This window comes from Anomaloglossus baeobatrachus, chromosome 4, assembly GCF_048569485.1.
Source record: "Anomaloglossus baeobatrachus isolate aAnoBae1 chromosome 4, aAnoBae1.hap1, whole genome shotgun sequence".
In the NCBI taxonomy this organism is placed as follows: domain Eukaryota; kingdom Metazoa; phylum Chordata; class Amphibia; order Anura; family Aromobatidae; genus Anomaloglossus; species Anomaloglossus baeobatrachus.
This window is the reverse complement of record NC_134356.1, coordinates 682645948-682661044: the sequence shown is the minus strand read 5'-3', so window position 1 is coordinate 682661044 and position 15097 is coordinate 682645948. Positions and strand designations below refer to the sequence as shown.

Here is a 15097-nt window from a genome sequence, read left to right as displayed (position 1 = left end):
TTTGGAGGCACTGTTATGGAGGCACTCTGTATACACTATATGACAATTACTCACATTTCAGTACGATATGGAAGTGTTGTTGCTATGGGATACAGGCTCCGCCTGCTTCTGGAGAGTATCGTCACTTGTGATTGGATGATTGTCCTGTCAGTCATGTATGAGCACACACTGCTGTTGTGTCCCCGCCCAGTAGTTATCCTCCTCTCTGGTTCAGTTGCCGGCCTATGAGCGCGCAGAGGCTGCACCACGTGACATTCTCCTCACCGTTACCTAGGAGACGCGTCCACGGCAACTGCCCGCTCCTGTGTAGTGCGCGGATATCGCCTGACTGCAGGAAACCGAGCGGTGAGTACCGGTGATATCTACACAGCTGTGACGTCACATATCTCCTGTATACACGTATGTGTGATATCTGCACAGCTGTGACGTCACATATCTCCTGTATACACGTATGTGTGATATCTACACAGCTGTGACGTCACATATCTCCTGTATACACGTATGTGTGATATCTACACAGCTGTGACGTCACATATCTCCTGTATACACGTATGTGTGATATATACACAGCTGTGACGTCACATATATCCTGTATACACGTATGTGTGATATATACACAGCTGTGACGTCACATATATCCTGTATACACGTATGTGTGATATATACACAGCTGTGACGTCACATATCTCCTGTATACACGTATGTGTGATATATACACAGCTGTGACGTCACATATATCCTGTATACACGTATGTGTGATATATACACAGCTGTGACGTCACATATCTCCTGTATACACGTATGTGTGATATCTACACAGCTGTGACGTCACATATCTCCTGTATACACGTATGTGTGATATATACACAGCTGTGACGTCACATATCTCCTGTATACACGTATGTGTGATATCTGCACAGCTGTGACGTCACATATCTCCTGTATACACGTATGTGTGATATCTACACAGCTGTGACGTCACATATCTCCTGTATACACGTATGTGTGATATATACACAGCTGTGACGTCACATATATCCTGTATACACGTATGTGTGATATATACACAGCTGTGACGTCACATATCTCCTGTATACACGTATGTGTGATATATACACAGCTGTGACGTCACATATCTCCTGTATACACGTATGTGTGATATATACACAGCTGTGACGTCACATATCTCCTGTATACACGTATGTGTGATATATACACAGCTGTGACGTCACATATCTCCTGTATACACGTATGTGTGATATCTACACAGCTGTGACGTCACATATCTCCTGTATACACGTATGTGTGATATATACACAGCTGTGACGTCACATATCTCCTGTATACACGTATGTGTGATATCTACACAGCTGTGACGTCACATATCTCCTGTATACACGTATGTGTGATATATACACAGCTGTGACGTCACATATCTCCTGTATACACGTATGTGTGATATCTGCACAGCTGTGACGTCACATATCTCCTGTATACACGTATGTGTGATATCTACACAGCTGTGACCTCACATATCTCCTGTATACACGTATGTGTGATATATACACAGCTGTGACGTCACATATCTCCTGTATACACGTATGTGTGATATCTGAACAGCTGTGACGTCACATATCTCCTGTATACACGTATGTGTGATATCTACACAGCTGTGACGTCACATATCTCCTGTATACACGTATGTGTGATATATACACAGCTGTGACGTCACATATCTCCTGTATACACGTATGTGTGATATCTGCACAGCTGTGACGTCACATATCTCCTGTATACACGTATGTGTGATATCTACACAGCTGTGACGTCACATATCTCCTGTATACACGTATGTGTGATATCTGCACAGCTGTGACGTCACATATCTCCTGTATACACGTATGTGTGATATCTACACAGCTGTGACGTCACATATCTCCTGTATACACGTATGTGTGATATATACACAGCTGTGACGTCACATATCTCCTGTATACACGTATGTGTGATATATACACAGCTGTGACGTCACATATCTCCTGTATACACGTATGTGTGATATATACACAGCTGTGACGTCACATATCTCCTGTATACACGTATGTGTGATATATACACAGCTGTGACGTCACATATCTCCTGTATACACGTATGTGTGATATATACACAGCTGTGACGTCACATATATCCTGTATACACGTATGTGTGATATATACACAGCTGTGACGTCACATATTTCCTGTATACACGTATGTGTGATATATACACAGCTGTGACGTCACATATCTCCTGTATACACGTATGTGTGATATATACACAGCTGTGACGTCACATATCTCCTGTATACACGTATGTGTGATATATACACAGCTGTGACGTCACATATCTCCTGTATACACGTATGTGTGATATATACACAGCTGTGACGTCACATATCTCCTGTATACACGTATGTGTGATATCTACACAGCTGTGACGTCACATATCTCCTGTATACACGTATGTGTGATATATACACAGCTGTGACGTCACATAAATCCTGTATACACGTATGTGTGATATATACACAGCTGTGACGTCACATATATCCTGTATACACGTATGTGTGATATATACACAGCTGTGACGTCACATATTTCCTGTATACACGTATGTGTGATATATACACAGCTGTGACGTCACATATCTCCTGTATACACGTATGTGTGATATATACACAGCTGTGACGTCACATATCTCCTGTATACACGTATGTGTGATATATACACAGCTGTGACGTCACATATCTCCTGTATACACGTATGTGTGATATATACACAGCTGTGACGTCACATATCTCCTGTATACACGTATGTGTGATATATACACAGCTGTGACGTCACATATATCCTGTATACACGTATGTGTGATATATACACAGCTGTGACGTCACATATATCCTGTATACACGTATGTGTGATATATACACAGCTGTGACGTCACATATCTCCTGTATACACGTATGTGTGATATATACACAGCTGTGACGTCACATATATCCTGTATACACGTATGTGTGATATATACACAGCTGTGACGTCACATATATCCTGTATACACGTATGTGTGATATATACACAGCTGTGACGTCACATATCTCCTGTATACACGTATGTGTGATATATACACAGCTGTGACGTCACATATATCCTGTATACACGTATGTGTGATCTATACACAGCTGTGACGTCACATATATCCTGTATACACGTATGTGTGATATATACACAGCTGTGACGTCACATATATCCTGTATACACGTATGTGTGATATATACACAGCTGTGACGTCACATATCTCCTGTATACACGTATGTGTGATATCTACACAGCTGTGACGTCACATATCTCCTGTATACACGTATGTGTGATATCTACACAGCTGTGACGTCACATATCTCCTGTATACACGTATGTGTGATATATACACAGCTGTGACGTCACATATATCCTGTATACACGTATGTGTGATATATACACAGCTGTGACGTCACATATATCCTGTATACACGTATGTGTGATATATACACAGCTGTGACGTCACATATCTCCTGTATACACGTATGTGTGATATATACACAGCTGTGACGTCACATATATCCTGTATACACGTATGTGTGATATATACACAGCTGTGACGTCACATATCTCCTGTATACACGTATGTGTGATATATACACAGCTGTGACGTCACATATCTCCTGTATACACGTATGTGTGATATATACACAGCTGTGACGTCACATATATCCTGTATACACGTATGTGTGATATATACACAGCTGTGACGTCACATATCTCCTGTATACACGTATGTGTGATATCTACACAGCTGTGACGTCACATATCTCCTGTATACACGTATGTGTGATATCTACACAGCTGTGACGTCACATATCTCCTGTATACACGTATGTGTGATATCTACACAGCTGTGACGTCACATATCTCCTGTATACACGTATGTGTGATATATACACAGCTGTGACGTCACATATCTCCTGTATACACGTATGTGTGATATATACACAGCTGTGACGTCACATATCTCCTGTATACACGTATGTGTGATATCTACACAGCTGTGACGTCACATATCTCCTGTATACACGTATGTGTGATATCTGCACAGCTGTGACGTCACATATCTCCTGTATACACGTATGTGTGATATCTACACAGCTGTGACGTCACATATCTCCTGTATACACGTATGTGTGATATATAAACAGCTGTGACGTCACATATCTCCTGTATACACGTATGTGTGATATATACACAGCTGTGACGTCACATATCTCCTGTATACACGTATGTGTGATATATACACAGCTGTGACGTCACATATCTCCTGTATACACGTATGTGTGATATCTGCACAGCTGTGACGTCACATATCTCCTGTATACACGTATGCGTGATATATACACAGCTGTGACGTCACATATCTCCTGTATACACGTATGCGTGATATATACACAGCTGTGACGTCACATATCTCCTGTATACACGTATGTGTGATATCTACACAGCTGTGACGTCACATATCTCCTGTATACACGTATGTGTGATATCTACACAGCTGTGACGTCACATATCTCCTGTATACAGGTATGTGTGATATATACACAGCTGTGACGTCACATATCTCCTGTATACACGTATGTGTGATATATACACAGCTGTGACGTCACATATCTCCTGTATACACGTATGTGTGATATCTACACAGCTGTGACGTCACATATCTCCTGTATACACGTATGTGTGATATCTACACAGCTGTGACGTCACATATCTCCTGTATACACGTATGTGTGATATATACACAGCTGTGACGTCACATATCTCCGTATACTACATGTATATTTTATATACAGTGTGTCCACCCGTATCCTGTCCACCGCTATTAACTTGAGAACGGCGGCAGCTATAGGCATAGAAGTGGTGTCTAGGTATAGTAAAGTAGCCATGCGCTACTCAATGAAACCACCTATAGCGCCACCTGGTGGAAACCAACGGAGTTAGCATTTTTATCTCGAAAACAGAACGAGATAGAGAAAAAAAGTGAATTACAAAGTTGTAGGGCATCAACAATTCAATACGAATCCACACCTTGCATACAGAAATGCTGTGATATGAAACCCATGACCCCCCCCCAAAACATTGAATGCTGGTCACGCATATGGCGCTCATTAGTGGCCCCCGTCAGCTGCAATGCACATCTGGCCTCTGCACAGCATACTGTATCTTGCTGCACGTTGTGCAATATGGTAGGTGACACGTGTGCACAAGCATCAGTGATACGTGGTCGTAGGTCCTGCAATGTTGGTGGAGGGGTCGCATACACCTGCTGTTTGATGTGACCTCACAGAAAGAAGTCCAACGGGGTCCCAGTATATGGCAAGTCTTGTCTCATGTTCCCGATATATGTTGGGTCTAGTGGGATGTTTCCAATATTCGTGGGTCTAGTGGGGTGTTCCTGGTATACGTTGGGTCTAGTGAGATGTTCCCGGTATTCGATGGGTCTAGTGAAGTGTTACTAGTATATGTTGGGTCTAGTGGGGTCTTCCTGGTATACGTTGGGTCTAGTGAGATGTTCCCGGTATTCGATGGGTCTAGTGAAGTGTTACTAGTATATGTTGGGTCTAGTGGGGTCTTCCTGGTATACGTTGGGTCTAGTGATGTGTTCCTGGTATATGTTGAGTCTAGTTGGATGTTCCCAGTATATATTGGATCCAGTGGGGTGATCCCAGTATTCGTTGGTTCTAGTGGGGTGTTCCTGGTATACGTTGGGTCTAGTGGTGTGTTCCCGGTATACGTTCGGTCTAGTGGGGAGTTACTGGTATACGATGGGTCTAGTGGTGTGTTCCCAGTATATGTTGGGTCTAGTGGGGTGTTCCTGGTATACGTTGGGTCTAGTGATGTGTTCCCTTTATACGTTCGGTCTAGTGGGGAGTTACTGGTATACGTTGGGTCTAGTAGGGTGTTCCCAGTATACGTTGGGTCTAGTGGGGTGTTCCTGGTATACGTTGGGTCTAGTGATGTGTTCCCTTTATACGTTCGGTCTAGTGGGGAGTTCCTGGTATACTTTGGGTCTAGTGTGGTGTTCCCAGTGTACGTTGGGTCTAGTAGTGTGTTCTCAGTATATGTTGGGTCTAGTGGGGTGTCCCCGGTATACGTTGGGTCTAGTGGGGTCTCCCGGTATACGTTGGGTCTAGTGGTGTGTTCCCGGTATACGTTCGGTCTAGTGAGGTGTTCCCGATATATGTTGGGTCTAGTGGGGTGTTTCTGATATACGTTGGGTCTAGTGAGATGTTCCCGGTATTCGCTTTGTCTAGTGAGGTGTTACTAGTATATGTTGGGTCTAGTGGTGTGTTCCCGGTATACGTTGGGTCTAGTGGTGTGTTCCCAATATACATTGGGTCTAGTGGGGTGTTCCCGATATACATTGGGTCTAGTGGGGTGTTACTGCTGTACGTTGGGTCTTGTGGTGTGTTCCCGGTATACGTTGGGTCTAGTGGTGTGTTCCCGGTATACGTTGGGTCTAGTGGGGTGTTCCCGATATACATTGGGTCTAGTGTTGTGTTCCCGGTATACTTTGGGTCTAATGGGGTGTTACTTGTCTGCGGCCGGTCATGTGGGGTGTTCTTGGCATATGACAGGCGTGTTCCCGATATATGTCAGTACATTACAGCTATGATGGTAAGGTGTCAGGAGATGCAGAGCTTGTGCCACCGCTGACCATACTGACCTCTGTCTACGGCAGAAAGCCTCTACAATGGCCGTATGAGCCCTAGCGCCGTACAATGGAAAGAGCCCGGAGCCCCCAATATATAAACTGCTGGCAGAGATTAGGAGAACGATTACCGGATTTGTAGATGGCGCTGGTCAGATTGCCCGCTCCCTACTGCTCCGCCATCTTGGATACAATATAATTACCTTGAGCGGTAAGACTAGCGAGGGGGCACATACATATCGGTTATTCCTCTGTGCAGTCTCCTCACTGGTTAAGCCTCTGCCACTCTCCATAGAGGATAATGTCAGCTGAACCCGCGTTGTATAATTCGCAGGCCCCTCGCACGGCGCTCTCCCATTACTGTAATTACCGCCATCTCTCTCCTCGCCGCGCACAGTGGGTCGCGGACATTTTCCTGTAATTCTCGGGAACATTTCGCCACTAATGTTCGGGGCTGAAATCTCAGACTTTTATTTTTACCTACATTTATATGTGGATGTTCAAAGAGCGTTAATGAAATAATGGTCATGATAAGAAGCAGAGAGTGAAAGAGCAGCCAGCCTCCTCCGCACACACCTGCAGCAGGGCATTACTCTGGGATGGGAACTACAAGTCTCAGCAACATCTGCTAACTGTGGGGCTTTAGACGGTAGTGAGACGGTTGAAGCTTTAGACGCTTTACCAGGGACGTTCCTACGGATTACTAGACATACACTACCGATAGGAGGCGGTACACCAGGAAGGTCCATGGTTGTTACTGGACATACACTACTGATAGGAGGCGGTACACCAGGAAGGTCCATGGTTGTTACTGGACTTACACTACTGATAGGAGGCGGTACACCAGGAAGGTCCATGGTTATTACTAGACATACACTACCGATAGGAGGCGGTACACCAGTAAGATCCATGGTTATTACTAGACATACACTACCGATAGGAGGCGGTACACCAGTAAGATCCATGGTTATTACTGGACATACACTACTGATAGGAGGCGGTACACCAGGAAAGTCCATGGTTATTACTGGACATACACTACTGATAGGAGGCGGTACACCAGGAAGGTCCATGGTTGTTACTGGACTTACACTACTGATAGGAGGCGGTACACCAGGAAGGTCCATGGTTATTACTAGACATACACTACCGATAGGAGGCGGTACACCAGGAAGGTCTATGGTTGTTACTGGACTTACACTACTGATAGGAGGCGGTACACCAGGAAGGTCCATGGTTATTACTAGACATACACTACCGATAGCAGTGGTACACCAGGAAGGTCCATGGTTATTACTAGACATACACTACCGATAGGAGGCGGTACACCAGTAAGATCCATGGTTATTACTAGACATACACTACCGATAGGAGGCGGTACACCAGTAAGATCCATGGTTATTACTGGACATACACTACTGATAGGAGGCGGTGTGACGACATGGGTTAAAGTTTCTTAAAATCCAGCCAGACAGCATGATAGATTGTCTATAGACGGGGGAGAAGTCCCTCATTGTTTTTACAAGACTCTTGTTGACTCAATGTACTTGTGTTGGCCACTGAAAGATAGACGTATTGTAGTTGTGTATTGATAATGTAATTACCTTAGTAGCCATTGTCTAGACGGTGACTCCCAGTTTACATGTACACCCTCAGGCTTTCTACCCATATCATTTAAATGAACATTGCCCATGCAGCTTGAAATTCCTCCAATGGGAGAAGCAATCTTGTCCAACCAATCGATGAGGACACAGTGTATCCTAAGGGAAAGTTATGGCTATAAAAGGGACTTCTTTAAGCTACCAGGGTTGTTGATGGTTGATGGATCCAGTCTAAGCTCTTTGGAGCTGACTGGAGGATCAGGACATCTTATGGCTTCAATCTAGGGAGTCCGGATCCGGTTGGAGACCATATCCACAGCCTAGGGATTTTGACTCCGGCTGCCAGGATTTTAACATCAAACCAGGACTACCTAAGGAGGACACTCAGGTTGGGACAGTTCAGTCACCTGTTGCAGACTTTGCAGACCTCAGACAGCTTGGAACCTGTGAGGCATGGACATCCTAAATCCCTGGTGAGCCAGCGGAAGGGTGAGACTCTGTTGCCTGTTACATTTGTGTGTTTTGCTGGTTATGCGTTATGTGCCGTTAATTGTTTGGGGATCCAATAAAGTCTAATTATTGTGGTTCCCTAACCCTGTGTTGTCTGAGTAGTGTTACGCCCACGGTTAAGGAGGCCGGCGTTCAGTTGGGATGAGCCCTGAGCCACGCTGTCTTTCTAAAGGCGGCGGGTTTTAGTGGACGAGAGCGCCCACTGAGCCCCGTGTCTCCACAATTGGTGGCAGCAGTGGGATACTACTCAGCCTGGTTTACCCAGGGGAGCTGCAGTGGACTGGTGTTTTCGGACACCGTCCAGGGCTCAACAACCAGGGAGGCACATAAGCATACCCAGCAGGCCATAGGGGAGGCATTCAGGTTTCGGACGCTGCCATGTCCAACCCCACCAGCTCAGCCATGGGACAAGGACCAGAGAGGAGTTACGACCGCAGCAGTAAATGGATGCTACAGGATCTGTGCCAGATGCGAAAGATTGACTACAGGAACACTGACACTCGGTCAGACTTGATCCGGAAATTAGTCTGTTGGGATGCCCAGAATGATGCAGAGGATGATGAGGACACTGCCGTTGTGGTATCAGAGGAGGTAAACCCTGTATCTCATCCTAGATCCAGTGACAGTCTGGAAACAAACCAAACCCAAGCAGACCGAGTCAAGGAATTGTTTACTGCATTGGGGCCTGAAGCTTCAAGGGAAGAGAGGGCTGGTGTTCTGCAATTTGTGTTTGGATTTCCAATTTCCTCACCATCAGCACCTACCTCCAGGATAGACCACCACCAAGGAAGTCATCTTCGCTACAGGGATGTGCCAGTGTTTAATGATTCCAGCACTGAGATAGATGAACACTTGCAAAACTTTGAGATGCTAATGCGTATGCACCATGTGCCTACAGATGAGTGGTCCAAATACCTGTGGACAAGCTTGCCGGTCCGGGCCCAGGAGGCTGTCCGATCACTTGGGCCTCAGGACTGCTTGGACTACGGAATTATTAAGGACACTTTGTTGGCCCTTTTTACCATAACGCCCGAGAGACATCGCACTAAGTTCCGGACTATGTCTCGCCAGGGTGTCTCGTACGTCGAATTTGGCAGTCAACTCCGACGACACTGTAATCGCTGGCTCGATGGACGGGCTGCCCACTCCGCTGCTGCCCTCCGTGATGTGATAGTGCTTGAACAGCTGCTGGTGCAGATGGACCCGGAAATCCGAGAATGGGTAGCTGACAGGAAGCCCGACACCCCAGAGCAAGCAGCGCGATTGGCTGACGAATTTACAGCCAACCGACCCAGCTGGAGGCCCAATAGGTCCCTCAACCATGGATCCAAGCGACCCCCAGACTCACGTGCTGGACTAACTCGTTACCCCACAGAAGCCCCAACAAGACAAAGGTTTACCAACAGGGTGGGTGACTTGTCTAACCCACGGCGCTGTTATACGTGTGGGCGCCTTGGACACATGGCCAAAGAGTGTCTACAAAACCGGGGCCCCATGCCTGGAGCCCGTCTACCAGTCAACATATGCCGAGATGAACCAACGAGACCTGAGGAATGCTACTCCCGAGAAACACCAATAGCTGAGGAAGTGGTTTATCCAGTCCACACCCTACGGCAGGCCGGACACCGTACACCAGCTAACCTCCATCCCCACATCCAGACGGTCAAGGTCGGTGATATACAGGCTCAGGGACTTCGAGACTCGGGATCTTCCATCACCCTGGTCAGCCCAGATATTGTTCCCACAGAACATCATTTACCTGGCCGCCAAGTGACCATCATCCTTGCTGGGGGCCAGCGCTCGAACATCCCTCTGGCACGAGTGCAGTTGGACTGGGGAACTGACCAAGGAGAGGTTGAAGTGGGGCTCATGGACGGCCTCCCCACCCCTGTAATTTTGGGAAATGACCTAGGACAAGGACTATCCAGCCAGTTTGTCACCGCCATCACCCGCAGCCAAGCCAAACACCATCCTGGTGCAGGTCTTTCTTCCAGCCCATCAGAGGAGAACCCAACTCCTCAATCTTCAGCCTCCTCATCAGAGCCAACAAATGTGAGTACATCAGACCCAACTGTGGCCATTGATTGGGGGGAGATAGATCGTAAAGAGTTCAGGGAAGCTCAACTGTCAGACCCCACCTTAGAGCTTATCCGTAGTGCGGCCACCCAACCTGGGGGAGGAAATCAGGGGGAGGTATATAGATGGGAAAAAGGCCTCTTATATCGGGAGAAGCCCGCATCCTGCCCAGAAAAACCCTGGACCCGTGTACATCAGCTTGTGGTACCCCAGCCATACCGACCCCAACTGTTGCGTTTAGCTCATGATGTTCCTGCGGCTGGGCACATGGGGACCAAAAAGACTCGGGCCCGCCTGCTGTGTAGTTTTTTCTGGCCAAGGGTCACTCAAGAAGTGCAAAAATACAGAGCCTCTTGCCCAGTGTGTCAGCGTATGGGGGGAGCCCCATGCCGTGCCCCACTTCAACCCATGCCCTTGATAGGAGAACCGTTCCAGAGAGTTGCCATTGATATAGTAGGCCCCTTAGCCATCCCCAGCCGCAGTGGAAAAAGATTCATCCTCACCCTGGTAGACTTTGCCACCCGTTACCCAGAAGCCGTTGCCTTAACCTCCATAGATGCAGAGCACGTGGCTCAAGCTCTACTGGACATCTTTAGCCGGGTAGGGTTTCCACAGGAAGTATTGACTGACCAGGGGGCACAGTTCCAAAGTGAACTGATTCACACCCTGTGGGAAAAACATGGAGTCCGCCCCATGCGCACAACCCCCTACCATCCTGAAACAAATGGATTGTGTGAGCGCTTCAACAAAACGCTCAAACAGCTCATTAGCCGATATGTGGAGTCCGAGGGGGGGGACTGGGAGAAAAACTTGCAGCAGCTCCTTTTTGCTTACCGGGAGGTGCCGCAGGACTCCACTGGGTTCTCTCCCTTTGAATTGCTGTACGGCCGAAAAGTACGAGGGCCCCTAGAGCTGGTACGAGAGAGTTGGGAGGGCACCTTCCCCACAGAAGAGGTTCCCATACTGGACTATGTTCAAAAGTTTAGGGAAAGGATGAGGCACCTCATGGCGTTAGCCCATGGGAATTTAGAAGTGGCTCAGGAAAGGCAAAAACGATGTTACGACCGCACTGCCCGGCCCCGAGAATTTGCCTGTGGACAGAAGGTCCTAGTACTAGTACCGGTGCGGAAAAACAAGCTGCAAGCCATGTGGGCGGGTCCATTCACCATTACCAAGAAATGTGGCAATACTGACTACACCGTGGCCCTGGATCGAGCAGGTGTTCGTGAGCGTACCTACCACATCAACAGGCTAAAAGCTTATGAGGAACGAGAAGTCACCAATTTAGCAGTTTGCTGTCCAGAGTTAGATGATCCAGAGTTGGACCAGATCCCAGACCTATTAGTGGACTCCAAAAGGGAAATGGGGGTAAAAGATGTATCACTAGGGGAGCAGCTTTGTCCATCACAGAAGCGACAGATATCAGACATACTCGGAACATATGAAACCCTGTTCACAAGTCAGCCTGGTAGAACCCCCCTGGTCCAGCATCATGTCAATACAGGGGCAGCCACCCCACTAAGACAACCCGCCTACCGGGTGACCCCTCCTGTGTTGGCAATGATGAAGGCCGAGGTGGATGACATGTTAAATATGGGAGTCATAGTCCCCTCCCATAGCCCATGGGCTGCCAGTGTGGTATTGGTGCCAAAAAAGGACAAGAGTACTCGTTTCTGTGTGGACTATAGACGGCTCAATGAGGTCACGATTACAGATGCTTACCCCATGCCCCGGGTGGATGAACTACTAGATAGGTTAGGGGGGTCTCGGTTTATATCTACCCTCGATTTGAGCAAGGGATACTGGCAGATCCCACTCACAAAAGACGCTCAAGAGAAATCGGCCTTCATAACCCCTTTTGGCCTCTTTGAGTTTACCAGCATGCCTTTTGGGATGAAAAACGCCCCAGCCACCTTCCAGAGGATGGTAGACCATTTACTAGAGGGATGTCAGGGGTATGCCCAGGCCTATTTGGATGACATCGCTATCTTCAGCGACACTTGGGAAGAGCATCTTCAGCATGTGTCCCAGGTGCTGCAGAGGGTAGCCAAAGCCCAGCTCACCATCCGACCTGACAAATGCCAAATGGGGATGGCCGAAGTTCTATACCTAGGACATCGGGTGGGAAGTGGGTGCATTCGTCCCGAACCTGCAAAAGTAGAAGCCATTATCCAGTGGCCACGCCCGGTCAATCAAAAACAGGTCCGTGCGTTTCTAGGAACCGCAAACTACTATCGAAAGTTTATCCCCAATTACAGTACCATAGCAAAACCGCTCACTGACCTCACAACCAAAAGATATGCCCGTAACCTTATCTGGACCCCAGAATGTGAAACTGCGTTCCTCCAATTGAAAGACCGGCTAGCCCAAAGCCCAGTCCTGACTGCTCCTGACTTCCGTCGCAGATTCATTGTCCAAACAGACGCATCGGACACAGGACTAGGAGCTGTACTTAGCCAAGTGGGGGACAACGGTGAGGAACATCCGATAGCTTACCTCTCCCGGAAACTGTTGGACCGAGAGAGGGCTTATGCAACCATAGAAAAAGAATGCCTGGCCATAGTCTGGGCCCTAAAAAAATTGCAGCCCTACCTCTATGGCAATGAGTTCACAGTCCTCACTGACCACAATCCATTGAGTTGGCTAAATCGCACTGCCGGGGACAACGGACGGTTGCTCAGGTGGAGTCTGGCATTACAATCTTACAATTTTTCCATCTCCCATAAACAAGGCAAGAACCATGGAAATGCGGATGGGCTTTCCCGACAAGAGGAGAAGGATGATCGGAAGCCTATCATGTCTGGCTAATATTAAGAAGGGGGAGGAATGTGACGACATGGGTTAAAGTTTCTTAAAATCCAGCCAGACAGCATGATAGATTGTCTATAGACGGGGGAGAAGTCCCTCATTGTTTTTACAAGACTCTTGTTGACTCAATGTACTTGTGTTGGCCACTGAAAGATAGACGTATTGTAGTTGTGTATTGATAATGTAATTACCTTAGTAGCCATTGTCTAGACGGTGACTCCCAGTTTACATGTACACCCTCAGGCTTTCTACCCATATCATTTAAATGAACATTGCCCATGCAGCTTGAAATTCCTCCAATGGGAGAAGCAATCTTGTCCAACCAATCGATGAGGACACAGTGTATCCTAAGGGAAAGTTATGGCTATAAAAGGGACTTCTTTAAGCTACCAGGGTTGTTGATGGTTGATGGATCCAGTCTAAGCTCTTTGGAGCTGACTGGAGGATCAGGACATCTTATGGCTTCAATCTAGGGAGTCCGGATCCGGTTGGAGACCATATCCACAGCCTAGGGATTTCGACTCCGGCTGCCAGGATTTTAACATCAAACCAGGACTACCTAAGGAGGACACTCAGGTTGGGACAGTTCAGTCACCTGTTGCAGACTTTGCAGACCTCAGACAGCTTGGAACCTGTGAGGCATGGACATCCTAAATCCCTGGTGAGCCAGCGGAAGGGTGAGACTCTGTTGCCTGTTACATTTGTGTGTTTTGCTGGTTATGCGTTATGTGCCGTTAATTGTTTGGGGATCCAATAAAGTCTAATTATTGTGGTTCCCTAACCCTGTGTTGTCTGAGTAGTGTTACGCCCACGGTTAAGGAGGCCGGCGTTCAGTTGGGATGAGCCCTGAGCCACGCTGTCTTTCTAAAGGCGGCGGGTTTTAGTGGACGAGAGCGCCCACTGAGCCCCGTGTCTCCACAGGCGGTACACCAGGAAGGTCCATGGTTGTTACTGGACATACACTACCGATAGGAGGCAGTACACCAGGAAGGTCCATGGTTGTTACTGGACATACACTACTGATAGGAGGCGGTACACCAGGAAAGTCCATGGTTGTTACTAGACATACACTACCGATAGCAGTGGTACACCAGGAAGGTCCATGGTTGTTACTGTACATACACTACTGATAGGAGGTGGTACACCAGGAAGGTCCATGGTTGTTACTGGACATACACTACCGATAGGAGGCAGTACACCAGGAAGGTCCATGGTTGTTACTGGACATACACTACTGATAGGAGGCGGTACACCAGGAAAGTCCATGGTTGTTACTAGATATACACTACCGATAGCAGTGGTACACCAGGAAGGTCCATGGTTGT

General features: G+C 47.3%; 1 protein-coding gene across 1 annotated transcript in view; it reads left to right on the top strand.

Moving 5' to 3' along the window:
* Positions 1-271: 271 nt before the first annotated feature.
* The window catches only part of DNAH2 (dynein axonemal heavy chain 2), a 253646-nt gene continuing 238820 nt past the window's right edge, over positions 272-15097 (top strand). Inside the window, exon 1 of the mRNA XM_075346717.1 lies at positions 272-345. The gene's annotated coding sequence lies outside the window, so the exon portion shown is untranslated. The remainder of the gene's footprint in view (positions 346-15097) is intronic.